Source organism: Rhinoderma darwinii, unplaced genomic scaffold (genome assembly GCF_050947455.1).
Source record: "Rhinoderma darwinii isolate aRhiDar2 unplaced genomic scaffold, aRhiDar2.hap1 Scaffold_3083, whole genome shotgun sequence".
NCBI classification, from domain to species: Eukaryota; Metazoa; Chordata; class Amphibia; order Anura; family Rhinodermatidae; genus Rhinoderma; species Rhinoderma darwinii.
Window position 1 is genome coordinate 26,028 of NW_027463349.1, and position 7,642 is coordinate 33,669.

Genomic DNA, 7,642 nt, shown 5'->3' on the forward strand with positions numbered 1-7,642 from the left:
CACCAACTTTACAGACAACTTGTTCTCCTTGCTCCTACAACCTCCATCCTTGCACAGTTTGTTATTCTTCCAGGTAACAAAGTAACAAATCCAAATTGCTGCTCTCTTTGTAGGCAAGCAAGGCTTTGTTGCAACTGCAATTCTTACTTCTTCTTGAAATGTAGGGACGACAGTACATTCCATCACATCCATCTAGTGTACACAGGTAGGTCCATTGTGGCGGGTAGGCGGCTGGCTGCTTTAATGGCTGTTTGCTGTTCCCCTACTCCACTATTTGACTGTGGTGCTGCATCAATCAGTGGCTGGCTCAGGTGCAGCTCTTTAACTTACCTAGGAGGGAGGGCGGAGAGAAGACAAGGAAGGTGAATGAGCTGTTCCAATGTGAAATGCCGGAAACACAGAAACACAGAAGACACACACACACACACACAACAAGAGGTGGCAATGTATTAATTAATTGCATTTAATAAATGAGCTCATTATCACACATGACTGTACAAATGCATTGTCCAACAGGTGTTGAAATAATGGGATTAAAAGGGGAGATCCCTTCAGAAAGACAGAAACAATGGCAAAGAGAAAAAACACTTTTGGAATCTGCTTTTAGTCAACACATAAGGAAAGGGTGCACCGGTCCTGGAAATACTGCAATACCAGGTCAATGCGTGGAGTGGACAGAGCAAGCTCTATTTCCATCTCCCTGTTCTAAAAATCCATTTAATATATGGTCCCCAGATAGGGGACGTATCAGATATTAAACTGATAAGAACAGATACTACACTTGATCTTAGCCAAAAGGCCGAGAAGCGATAACCCGAATGGGCCGGCCGTTGACCGAGCCTGCCTAATACTGCTGTTCACCCCTTGCAGCGATTGATTCAGCCTACTCCTAGGCAATTCCATGGGGCCCTGCAGGCTCACACACATTTACAGCTACTAAGCGGGAGGGAGGTGAATAAAGGCCGGAGAGGAAGCTACACAGGATTTGCTTCTTTTGCTTGCACCACAATGCAGTGCTGAAAGAGGAGGAATCTACATAAAAACGCCTTCTTGGCAACGCCCAAATGCCCTCCTGCCGTGCAAATACTGGCGGCGGCAGCAGTAGCAGTAAGTGCATGCCCACTGCCACCCCTTCTCCTTTCACACCTTGTATCAGCTTTAATCCAGTCAGGTGCTGCCTGCTGAGCAGCACTGACCAACACTGCCTGGGCCCAGGCTTTTATCTCTGAGGCCCCATTATGATGTCAGAAAGCTGGCTCTGGAATCCTGAGGGCTCCACTATGACACGTGCAAAGTTCCGTCTGAACTTTATATAAGACGGTGAGGCTCAGTCAGTCACTCAGTGTTGCCTGAGAGGGCAACACTGCAACAGCCGGCCGCCAGGCTGTCTTTTTTTTGCACAGCTAGTTGCCTCCAGGAGGCCACAAGAGGGAGACAAGGGACTGCAAAATGGAAAATAGGCATCCACCAACTTTACAGACAACTTGTTCTCCTTGCTCCTACAACCTCCATCCTTGCACAGTTTGTTATTCTTCCAGGTAACAAAGTAACAAATCCAAATTGCTGCTCTCTTTGTAGGCAAGCAAGGCTTTGTTGCAACTGCAATTCTTACTTCTTCTTGAAATGTAGGGACGACAGTACATTCCATCACATCCATCTAGTGTACACAGGTAGGTCCATTGTGGCGGGTAGGCGGCTGGCTGCTTTAATGGCTGTTTGCTGTTCCCCTACTCCACTATTTGACTGTGGTGCTGCATCAATCAGTGGCTGGCTCAGGTGCAGCTCTTTAACTTACCTAGGAGGGAGGGCGGAGAGAAGACAAGGAAGGTGAATGAGCTGTTCCAATGTGAAATGCCGGAAACACAGAAACACAGAAGACACACACACACACACACAACAAGAGGTGGCAATGTATTAATTAATTGCATTTAATAAATGAGCTCATTATCACACATGACTGTACAAATGCATTGTCCAACAGGTGTTGAAATAATGGGATTAAAAGGGGAGATCCCTTCAGAAAGACAGAAACAATGGCAAAGAGAAAAAACACTTTTGGAATCTGCTTTTAGTCAACACATAAGGAAAGGGTGCACCGGTCCTGGAAATACTGCAATACCAGGTCAATGCGTGGAGTGGACAGAGCAAGCTCTATTTCCATCTCCCTGTTCTAAAAATCCATTTAATATATGGTCCCCAGATAGGGGACGTATCAGATATTAAACTGATAAGAACAGATACTACACTTGATCTTAGCCAAAAGGCCGAGAAGCGATAACCCGAATGGGCCGGCCGTTGACCGAGCCTGCCTAATACTGCTGTTCACCCCTTGCAGCGATTGATTCAGCCTACTCCTAGGCAATTCCATGGGGCCCTGCAGGCTCACACACATTTACAGCTACTAAGCGGGAGGGAGGTGAATAAAGGCCGGAGAGGAAGCTACACAGGATTTGCTTCTTTTGCTTGCACCACAATGCAGTGCTGAAAGAGGAGGAATCTACATAAAAACGCCTTCTTGGCAACGCCCAAATGCCCTCCTGCCGTGCAAATACTGGCGGCGGCAGCAGTAGCAGTAAGTGCATGCCCACTGCCACCCCTTCTCCTTTCACACCTTGTATCAGCTTTAATCCAGTCAGGTGCTGCCTGCTGAGCAGCACTGACCAACACTGCCTGGGCCCAGGCTTTTATCTCTGAGGCCCCATTATGATGTCAGAAAGCTGGCTCTGGAATCCTGAGGGCTCCACTATGACACGTGCAAAGTTCCGTCTGAACTTTATATAAGACGGTGAGGCTCAGTCAGTCACTCAGTGTTGCCTGAGAGGGCAACACTGCAACAGCCGGCCGCCAGGCTGTCTTTTTTTTGCACAGCTAGTTGCCTCCAGGAGGCCACAAGAGGGAGACAAGGGACTGCAAAATGGAAAATAGGCATCCACCAACTTTACAGACAACTTGTTCTCCTTGCTCCTACAACCTCCATCCTTGCACAGTTTGTTATTCTTCCAGGTAACAAAGTAACAAATCCAAATTGCTGCTCTCTTTGTAGGCAAGCAAGGCTTTGTTGCAACTGCAATTCTTACTTCTTCTTGAAATGTAGGGACGACAGTACATTCCATCACATCCATCTAGTGTACACAGGTAGGTCCATTGTGGCGGGTAGGCGGCTGGCTGCTTTAATGGCTGTTTGCTGTTCCCCTACTCCACTATTTGACTGTGGTGCTGCATCAATCAGTGGCTGGCTCAGGTGCAGCTCTTTAACTTACCTAGGAGGGAGGGCGGAGAGAAGACAAGGAAGGTGAATGAGCTGTTCCAATGTGAAATGCCGGAAACACAGAAACACAGAAGACACACACACACACACACAACAAGAGGTGGCAATGTATTAATTAATTGCATTTAATAAATGAGCTCATTATCACACATGACTGTACAAATGCATTGTCCAACAGGTGTTGAAATAATGGGATTAAAAGGGGAGATCCCTTCAGAAAGACAGAAACAATGGCAAAGAGAAAAAACACTTTTGGAATCTGCTTTTAGTCAACACATAAGGAAAGGGTGCACCGGTCCTGGAAATACTGCAATACCAGGTCAATGCGTGGAGTGGACAGAGCAAGCTCTATTTCCATCTCCCTGTTCTAAAAATCCATTTAATATATGGTCCCCAGATAGGGGACGTATCAGATATTAAACTGATAAGAACAGATACTACACTTGATCTTAGCCAAAAGGCCGAGAAGCGATAACCCGAATGGGCCGGCCGTTGACCGAGCCTGCCTAATACTGCTGTTCACCCCTTGCAGCGATTGATTCAGCCTACTCCTAGGCAATTCCATGGGGCCCTGCAGGCTCACACACATTTACAGCTACTAAGCGGGAGGGAGGTGAATAAAGGCCGGAGAGGAAGCTACACAGGATTTGCTTCTTTTGCTTGCACCACAATGCAGTGCTGAAAGAGGAGGAATCTACATAAAAACGCCTTCTTGGCAACGCCCAAATGCCCTCCTGCCGTGCAAATACTGGCGGCGGCAGCAGTAGCAGTAAGTGCATGCCCACTGCCACCCCTTCTCCTTTCACACCTTGTATCAGCTTTAATCCAGTCAGGTGCTGCCTGCTGAGCAGCACTGACCAACACTGCCTGGGCCCAGGCTTTTATCTCTGAGGCCCCATTATGATGTCAGAAAGCTGGCTCTGGAATCCTGAGGGCTCCACTATGACACGTGCAAAGTTCCGTCTGAACTTTATATAAGACGGTGAGGCTCAGTCAGTCACTCAGTGTTGCCTGAGAGGGCAACACTGCAACAGCCGGCCGCCAGGCTGTCTTTTTTTTGCACAGCTAGTTGCCTCCAGGAGGCCACAAGAGGGAGACAAGGGACTGCAAAATGGAAAATAGGCATCCACCAACTTTACAGACAACTTGTTCTCCTTGCTCCTACAACCTCCATCCTTGCACAGTTTGTTATTCTTCCAGGTAACAAAGTAACAAATCCAAATTGCTGCTCTCTTTGTAGGCAAGCAAGGCTTTGTTGCAACTGCAATTCTTACTTCTTCTTGAAATGTAGGGACGACAGTACATTCCATCACATCCATCTAGTGTACACAGGTAGGTCCATTGTGGCGGGTAGGCGGCTGGCTGCTTTAATGGCTGTTTGCTGTTCCCCTACTCCACTATTTGACTGTGGTGCTGCATCAATCAGTGGCTGGCTCAGGTGCAGCTCTTTAACTTACCTAGGAGGGAGGGCGGAGAGAAGACAAGGAAGGTGAATGAGCTGTTCCAATGTGAAATGCCGGAAACACAGAAACACAGAAGACACACACACACACACACAACAAGAGGTGGCAATGTATTAATTAATTGCATTTAATAAATGAGCTCATTATCACACATGACTGTACAAATGCATTGTCCAACAGGTGTTGAAATAATGGGATTAAAAGGGGAGATCCCTTCAGAAAGACAGAAACAATGGCAAAGAGAAAAAACACTTTTGGAATCTGCTTTTAGTCAACACATAAGGAAAGGGTGCACCGGTCCTGGAAATACTGCAATACCAGGTCAATGCGTGGAGTGGACAGAGCAAGCTCTATTTCCATCTCCCTGTTCTAAAAATCCATTTAATATATGGTCCCCAGATAGGGGACGTATCAGATATTAAACTGATAAGAACAGATACTACACTTGATCTTAGCCAAAAGGCCGAGAAGCGATAACCCGAATGGGCCGGCCGTTGACCGAGCCTGCCTAATACTGCTGTTCACCCCTTGCAGCGATTGATTCAGCCTACTCCTAGGCAATTCCATGGGGCCCTGCAGGCTCACACACATTTACAGCTACTAAGCGGGAGGGAGGTGAATAAAGGCCGGAGAGGAAGCTACACAGGATTTGCTTCTTTTGCTTGCACCACAATGCAGTGCTGAAAGAGGAGGAATCTACATAAAAACGCCTTCTTGGCAACGCCCAAATGCCCTCCTGCCGTGCAAATACTGGCGGCGGCAGCAGTAGCAGTAAGTGCATGCCCACTGCCACCCCTTCTCCTTTCACACCTTGTATCAGCTTTAATCCAGTCAGGTGCTGCCTGCTGAGCAGCACTGACCAACACTGCCTGGGCCCAGGCTTTTATCTCTGAGGCCCCATTATGATGTCAGAAAGCTGGCTCTGGAATCCTGAGGGCTCCACTATGACACGTGCAAAGTTCCGTCTGAACTTTATATAAGACGGTGAGGCTCAGTCAGTCACTCAGTGTTGCCTGAGAGGGCAACACTGCAACAGCCGGCCGCCAGGCTGTCTTTTTTTTGCACAGCTAGTTGCCTCCAGGAGGCCACAAGAGGGAGACAAGGGACTGCAAAATGGAAAATAGGCATCCACCAACTTTACAGACAACTTGTTCTCCTTGCTCCTACAACCTCCATCCTTGCACAGTTTGTTATTCTTCCAGGTAACAAAGTAACAAATCCAAATTGCTGCTCTCTTTGTAGGCAAGCAAGGCTTTGTTGCAACTGCAATTCTTACTTCTTCTTGAAATGTAGGGACGACAGTACATTCCATCACATCCATCTAGTGTACACAGGTAGGTCCATTGTGGCGGGTAGGCGGCTGGCTGCTTTAATGGCTGTTTGCTGTTCCCCTACTCCACTATTTGACTGTGGTGCTGCATCAATCAGTGGCTGGCTCAGGTGCAGCTCTTTAACTTACCTAGGAGGGAGGGCGGAGAGAAGACAAGGAAGGTGAATGAGCTGTTCCAATGTGAAATGCCGGAAACACAGAAACACAGAAGACACACACACACACACACAACAAGAGGTGGCAATGTATTAATTAATTGCATTTAATAAATGAGCTCATTATCACACATGACTGTACAAATGCATTGTCCAACAGGTGTTGAAATAATGGGATTAAAAGGGGAGATCCCTTCAGAAAGACAGAAACAATGGCAAAGAGAAAAAACACTTTTGGAATCTGCTTTTAGTCAACACATAAGGAAAGGGTGCACCGGTCCTGGAAATACTGCAATACCAGGTCAATGCGTGGAGTGGACAGAGCAAGCTCTATTTCCATCTCCCTGTTCTAAAAATCCATTTAATATATGGTCCCCAGATAGGGGACGTATCAGATATTAAACTGATAAGAACAGATACTACACTTGATCTTAGCCAAAAGGCCGAGAAGCGATAACCCGAATGGGCCGGCCGTTGACCGAGCCTGCCTAATACTGCTGTTCACCCCTTGCAGCGATTGATTCAGCCTACTCCTAGGCAATTCCATGGGGCCCTGCAGGCTCACACACATTTACAGCTACTAAGCGGGAGGGAGGTGAATAAAGGCCGGAGAGGAAGCTACACAGGATTTGCTTCTTTTGCTTGCACCACAATGCAGTGCTGAAAGAGGAGGAATCTACATAAAAACGCCTTCTTGGCAACGCCCAAATGCCCTCCTGCCGTGCAAATACTGGCGGCGGCAGCAGTAGCAGTAAGTGCATGCCCACTGCCACCCCTTCTCCTTTCACACCTTGTATCAGCTTTAATCCAGTCAGGTGCTGCCTGCTGAGCAGCACTGACCAACACTGCCTGGGCCCAGGCTTTTATCTCTGAGGCCCCATTATGATGTCAGAAAGCTGGCTCTGGAATCCTGAGGGCTCCACTATGACACGTGCAAAGTTCCGTCTGAACTTTATATAAGACGGTGAGGCTCAGTCAGTCACTCAGTGTTGCCTGAGAGGGCAACACTGCAACAGCCGGCCGCCAGGCTGTCTTTTTTTTGCACAGCTAGTTGCCTCCAGGAGGCCACAAGAGGGAGACAAGGGACTGCAAAATGGAAAATAGGCATCCACCAACTTTACAGACAACTTGTTCTCCTTGCTCCTACAACCTCCATCCTTGCACAGTTTGTTATTCTTCCAGGTAACAAAGTAACAAATCCAAATTGCTGCTCTCTTTGTAGGCAAGCAAGGCTTTGTTGCAACTGCAATTCTTACTTCTTCTTGAAATGTAGGGACGACAGTACATTCCATCACATCCATCTAGTGTACACAGGTAGGTCCATTGTGGCGGGTAGGCGGCTGGCTGCTTTAATGGCTGTTTGCTGTTCCCCTACTCCACTATTTGACTGTGGTGCTGCATCAATCAGTGGCTGGCTCAGGTGCAG

The 7,642-nt window shown here is 47.7% G+C and overlaps 5 non-coding genes across 5 annotated transcripts; all 5 read right to left on the reverse strand.

Annotated features, from left to right (window-relative positions):
* Positions 1 to 620: 620 nt before the first annotated feature.
* On the reverse strand, positions 621 to 811 carry LOC142704347 (U2 spliceosomal RNA). The gene has a single exon (XR_012867840.1). It is a non-coding gene; the product is annotated as a U2 spliceosomal RNA (small nuclear RNA).
* Positions 812 to 2,085: 1,274 nt separating this feature from the next.
* Positions 2,086 to 2,276, reverse strand: LOC142704348 (U2 spliceosomal RNA). The gene has a single exon (XR_012867841.1). It is a non-coding gene; the product is annotated as a U2 spliceosomal RNA (small nuclear RNA).
* A 1,274-nt stretch (positions 2,277 to 3,550) lies between these two features.
* Positions 3,551 to 3,741, reverse strand: LOC142704349 (U2 spliceosomal RNA). The gene has a single exon (XR_012867842.1). It is a non-coding gene; the product is annotated as a U2 spliceosomal RNA (small nuclear RNA).
* A 1,274-nt stretch (positions 3,742 to 5,015) lies between these two features.
* On the reverse strand, positions 5,016 to 5,206 carry LOC142704350 (U2 spliceosomal RNA). Its single transcript, XR_012867843.1, has one exon. It is a non-coding gene; the product is annotated as a U2 spliceosomal RNA (small nuclear RNA).
* Positions 5,207 to 6,480: 1,274 nt separating this feature from the next.
* LOC142704351 (U2 spliceosomal RNA) lies at positions 6,481 to 6,671 on the reverse strand. The gene has a single exon (XR_012867844.1). It is a non-coding gene; the product is annotated as a U2 spliceosomal RNA (small nuclear RNA).
* Positions 6,672 to 7,642: the final 971 nt, after the last annotated feature.